Here is a 6,160-nt window from a genome sequence, read left to right on the forward strand (position 1 = left end):
ACGACCTTATAGGAAAGTCGTTCAAAAGGATCGTATTGGGTATCTTTCTAGCCTAACTCAAAGTTCAGGAAGATTACTGGAAGTCAATTAGATCCGCCTTGAAACCCAGGGAAGCATTGCCACATAGGTGGGGGTATCAAATCTCCTCAGAGCTTCTCCTGTTTCTCTTCGACTTACTTTATTCGGATTGTCCTACGAGGTTTACTATAATTGTACCTAGTTGCCTCTTGGAAGATTAGAAGCTGGTCTAGATACAATTTTAAGTGGATCCATCATGCTTTTTGTTTGCTAGAAACCAATAGGTTTGATTTGGTCGAGTCATACTTGTGATTGCTTTGAATACCTTCCAATTTAGGAAACTTCTTTTATATGCCTGAACGTAAAAGAGACGCTCTAGGTAGATTTGTTAAAGACAAACCTAGCAGTTCAAAGCGTCTTGATTACCTTAATTTAGAAAGTCCGATTTTGAAGAGTCCGTTTTTGAACGTCCGTTTGAGGAGAGAATCCCTATTACTCCGATAGATCCAGAATATGGCAACTTTGAAAGCTTTGTGAATCCGAATAGGACTACTCGTCCCTCGTGTATCAAGTTAGATGAAACGGAAGCAAATTATGAGCTTAAACCTAGAACCTTACAGATTCTCCCAATCTTTTTAGGGAAAGAAAATGAAAACTCCTATTACCATGTTAGGGATTTTGAGGAAATTTGTAGTACCCTAAGAATTAGAAACCTTGATGATGATGCTTTGAAACTTAGGTTATTCCCTTTATCCTTGAAAGATAAAGCCAAATCGTGGCTATATAGTTTGGCTTCCGAGTCAATCGAAACATATGAACAACTTACATCTGCCTTTTTGAACAAGTTTTTCCCTAGGCACAAAACATCGTCTATTAGGACGCAAATATGCACATTTTCACAACAAGAGAGAGAATCTCTGTATAAATATTTGGAAAGGTTTAATGATTTACTAGCTCAGTGTCCTCATCATGGTTTAGAAAAGGTTAGGCTAGTTCAGATCCTTTATGAGGGTTTAGATTATTCCACAACAACCATGGTTGAGTCTGTATGCACTGGTGGGTTTGAAACCAAATTGTTGATGCAGCGATGGACTTTTGAATGAAATCGCCGAAAATACCCAACAATGGGAAAATAGTAGGGAACCCAAGAAAACAATTCTTATAGGTGGAGGAAACGTTAATAGGGTAGAAGGAGGCTATAAATCAGATGCCAAAATTGCTGCTATAGCAAAAAGATTAGAAGCTTTAGAAGTGGGTCACACTAGTGGTAGAGTGGAGCGTTTATGGGAAGGAGAGACTATTGAATAACACGACAATGCTATTTATAATAATAACACTAGATTCGCGAACCATCAGAAATTTGACCCATATTCAGAAACCTATAATCCTGGTTGGAGAAACCAGCCGAACCTTTCATGGTCTAAGAGCTAGAGTCAAAGTCAGTTTAGTAATTCTAATACTCCCTCAGGTTTTGGCTTACTAAGAATCCTTCAGGACCAGCACAGTTTCAGAATCCTCCATATAAGAAGGCCGTGAGCTTAGAAGAAACACTTGCCTCATTTATTCGAAACACTGAAAAGGTTCTCCTATCGCTTTCACATGGCATAATAGAAAATAAAAATATAGGTCAGGCTAATTCTCAGGCTATTTCCGAGTTAAAAAACCAGGTTAGTCAAATAAATGAGTCTTTGAGATAAAAAGGTAAGTTTCCTAGTCAAACCCAACCCAACCCTAGAGGAATTCATGAAGTAGGTGCAAAACCATTGAATCATTTGAATGCTATTAGAACCCTTAGGAGTGGTATAGTAGTAGACAATCAGGTAATCATGCCCGAAAGTGAACATACTTTAGTTCACCCCTCAGGACCAGTAGCTGAGGAGACTGATAAAGTTTCGGATGATGTGAATTCGGTTCCTGAGAGGTCTGATTTTGTGCCTAGAGCCCCATTTACCCAGCTATTAGTACCAACAAAGAAGGAATCGAACTTTAATGACATATTGGAGGTTTTTAAGCAAGTTACCATAAACCTTCCTTTATTAGATGCAATTAGGCAAATTCCTGCTTATGCCAAGTTCCTTAAGGATATATGTACGCAAAAGCGAAAACTTAGCGTCCATAAGAAAGCCTTTTTAGCTAGTCACGTAAGTTCAATCATTCAGAACACTACAACTCCAAAGTACAAAGACCCAGGTTCCCCTACCATTGCTTGCACAATAGGTAAATTCCGGGTAGAAAAAGCTTTACTTGACTTAGGAGCCAGTGTGAACTTACTGCCGTACCATGTGTACTTACAGCTAGGACTTGGTGAAATGAAACCTACTCAGATGACACTGCAGTTAGCTGATAGGTCTGTTAAAATTTCTCGAGGTGTTATCGAGGATGTTCTCATTGAGGTTGAAAAGTTTATTTATCCAGTTGAATTTGTTGTGTTAGATACTCAACCTTTCCTTGGCCCAGAGAACCAAATACCTATGATTTTAGGTCGCCCATTTTTAGCTACGTCTAATGCGATCATTAACTGTCGAAATGGTGCGATGAATTTATCTTTTGTTAATACGACTATGGAGATGAACATTTTTAATGTCAGTAAGCTACCTTATGAGCTAGATGACACATGTGTTGAAGAGGTGAACATGATAGAAGCCTTAGTTCAGGAGTCATTACCAAACATTTTGTCTGAAGACCCATTAGAAAGTTGCATATCCCATTTTGGTTTAGATTTTGACGACGATAACACTATTGAACAAGTGAATGCTCTATTAGATTCTACCCATGTGTTAGACACTGATAGATGGAAAGATAGGTTCGAACAATTAACAGCTTCTGAGACTACCTTAATTCCTTCTTTAGAAGAGCCTCCTAAGTTGGACCTTAGACCACTACCCGACACTCTAAAGTACGTGTTTTTAGGCCCATCTGAAACTTTACCTGTGATTGTAGCTTCCGATTTGGATAGTGATCAGGAAATTAGGTTAGTGAATGTACTTCAAGTTAATAAGGAAGCTTTAGGGTGGACTATAGCAGACATTAAGGGTATAAGTCCTACTATGTGTATGCATCGGATTTATTTAGAGGAAGACTCCAAACCTTCTAGGGAGATGCAACGTCGACTGCACCCTAACATGAAAGAGGTAGTTCGAAAAGAGGTGCTTAAGTTTTTAGATGCGGGTATTATCTACCCAATTTCATACAATAAGTGGGTCAGCCTCGTTCAGGTGGTCCCCGAGAAATCATGTATCATTGTAGTCCAGAATGATAATATTGAGTTAATCCCAACCCGAGTGACCACGGGATGGCGTGTTTGTATTTACTATAGGAAATTGAACAAGGTCAGAAGGAAGGATCACTTTCCCCTTCCTTTTATCGACCAAATGCTAGAGATATTAGCTGGACATAGTCATTCTTGCTTCTTAGAAGGCTACTCCGGATATAATCAGATCGTTATTGCCCCAAAAGACCAAGAGAAAACCACTTTTACCTGTCCCTTTGGTACCTTTGCGTATAAATGCATGCCTTTATGGCTATGTAATGCCCTGCGACTTTTCAGCGTTGTATGATGAGCATATTTTCTGATATGGTAGAACGATTTTTAGAGGTCTTTATGGATGATTTTTCAGTGTTTGGTTCACCTTTTGATGTGTGCTTGCATCATTTGACATTAGTGTTGACTAGGTGTAAGGAAAAGAATTTAGTGCTTAACTGGGAAAAATGCCATTTCATGGTTAAATCAGGAATTGTATTAGGGCACATCGTTTCCTCAAAGGTTATAGAGGTAGATAAAGCCAAATTTGACCTTATTAAGACTTTACAGGTCCCAAAAACCGTAAAAGATATTAGGCCTTTCTTAGGGCATGCGGGTTTTTATCGTCGATTCATTAAGGATTTTAGCTTAATTTCTAGACCTCTTTGCAATTTTCTTGCAAAAGATGTTAAGTTTGTCTTTGATGATGCTTGTTTAGAGGCTTTTGAGAAGCTTAAGACTTTACTCACTACCGTTCCCATAGTCCAGGCACCTAACTGGAACCTAACCTTTGAGATCATGTGTGATGCTTCAGATTATACTATAGGCGTTGTGCTAGGTCAGCGAGAAAACAAATTACTTCATGTGATTTACTATGCTAGCAAAACTTTGAATGATGCCCAAATAAACTATAAAACTACCGAGAAAGAACTCTTAGACATCGTGTTTGCCTTGGATAAGTTTAGATCCTACCTATTAGGTTCTAAGATCGTAATCTATACTGATCATGTTGCTTTGAAATACCTTTTGTCTAAGAAGGATACCAAACCTAGATTGATTAGATGGATCCTATTGTTATAAGAATTTTCTCCAGACATTAGACACAAAAATGGTGCCGAAAATGGAGTAGCAGACCACTTGTCTAGGTTAGTTGTTAGTTCCCCTAATGATTCCCTTCTTATAAGGGATAGCTTTCCTGATGAACAATTGTTCTCTATTTCCCAATCACCTTGGTATGTTAATATAGTGAATTATCTTGTTACTGGTCGAATGCCTCAACATTGGGGTAAACAAGATCGTTCTAAGTTTTTAGCCGAGGTTAAGCATTTTTTTGGGACGATCCTTATTTGTTTAAGTATTGTCCAGACCAGATTATTAGGAGATGTATACCTGAGAGTGACCCGTCTAGTATTATCTCCTTTTGTCATGAGCATGCATGTGGGGGTCATTTTAGTGCCAAGAAGACTGCTGCTAAGATATTGTAGTGTGTATTTTACTGGCCTTCGTTGTTTAAAGACTCCTACAGTCATTGTGTTTCTTGTGAGCGTTGCCAAAGGTTAGGAACCATTTCCCGTAGAAATATGATGCCTTTGAACCCTATTTTAGTGATTGAGGTCTTTGATGTGTGGGGCATTGATTTTATGGGTCCATTTCCTAATTCTGTTGGTTATTTTTACATATTTGTCGCTGTAGATTATGTGTCTAAGTGGGTTGAGGCGGTTCCGTGTAAAACAAATGACCAAGGGGTTGTAGTCCAGTTTTTGAAACAGAATATACTTACATGTATTGGTACACCGCGAGCTATAATTAGTGATGGAGGGTCACATTTTTGTAATAGACCATTTGCTCTTTTGATGAAACAATATGGTACTACCCACAAAAATGGAATAAACTCTCGTTTCAAAGGTAGAAGTTTTTTTTTATACAATAGACGTGTGCCTGTTAGTAATAAATTTTTTATTTATGAGCTTTCATGAAATTTTTTATTTTCGATATGTGAGCTTTCATAAATTTTTGAAAATATGCTCGTTTCAAAGACGGATGCTCACGCGAGGGAGCAAAATATATATATATATTCATTTTTACGTGAGTTTCACGTTAAAATATATTTTTATAAAATCAATGTTTTGATTTTGAACAACTATTGAAAGTAGACAATTATACATGGTGAAATAATGTTTGTATGTGAGTTTTCACAATTGTATAATGGACGTCTGTCCAATTTTTAAAAAAACAGTGAATGTGCACACAGTAAAAATTTGTGTAAAATCAAATTTTTATTTTCAGTAATTGTTAGAGGTAAAATTTTTTTGATAAAATGTTGTTTGTTTGGATTCGGTGATTTGTCAGTGTATGAAAAAAACTAAGAAATGTTCACCTAGTGGGAGTAACTCACAAAGTGAAAATTATGTGAATTGCTCACATGATAGTAGTTTCGTGGATCGCTCACAGTTTTATGTCATGATTTATAATAATGTATTTTATTCATCTCTGCAGGTTTCAAGAGACGAAAAAATTCTAGGGATTTTGCGTCATAATCACTACAGTTAGTGAAATTGTGAACAGGTAAAACCGAGAGTTACCATTTTAACGCAATTGTGGCCTGTTTGTTTTGACTCCGCTTTTTTGGAAGAAAATAACGGCATCTCCTAGTGATGACTATGTCTCTTACTCTTCCTGGAAATGTTCGAGAAACATCAAACCACAGATGAAGAATTCAGCAGACACTCGTGTGGAAGCAGATCAACTTTTAAAGATGCTAGAAATCTGATAGGTGGTATGTCTCTTGCTCAAAGATGAGGATGAGGCTCGACCGCTCCTGATGGTGTAGCTTCCGATTCCGGTGCTGAGGAAGTTGAATATGTCTGGAATCCTTCGGAATGTAGAGTTAAGATATATCTA

The 6,160-nt window shown here is 37.6% G+C and overlaps 1 pseudogene; it reads right to left on the bottom strand.

Moving 5' to 3' along the window:
- Positions 1–894: 894 nt before the first annotated feature.
- On the bottom strand, positions 895–994 carry LOC113325495 (annotated as a pseudogene).
- Positions 995–6,160: the final 5,166 nt, after the last annotated feature.

The sequence above is a fragment of the Papaver somniferum genome, chromosome 11 (assembly GCF_003573695.1).
Source record: "Papaver somniferum cultivar HN1 chromosome 11, ASM357369v1, whole genome shotgun sequence".
Lineage (NCBI taxonomy): Eukaryota > Viridiplantae > Streptophyta > Magnoliopsida > Ranunculales > Papaveraceae > Papaver > Papaver somniferum.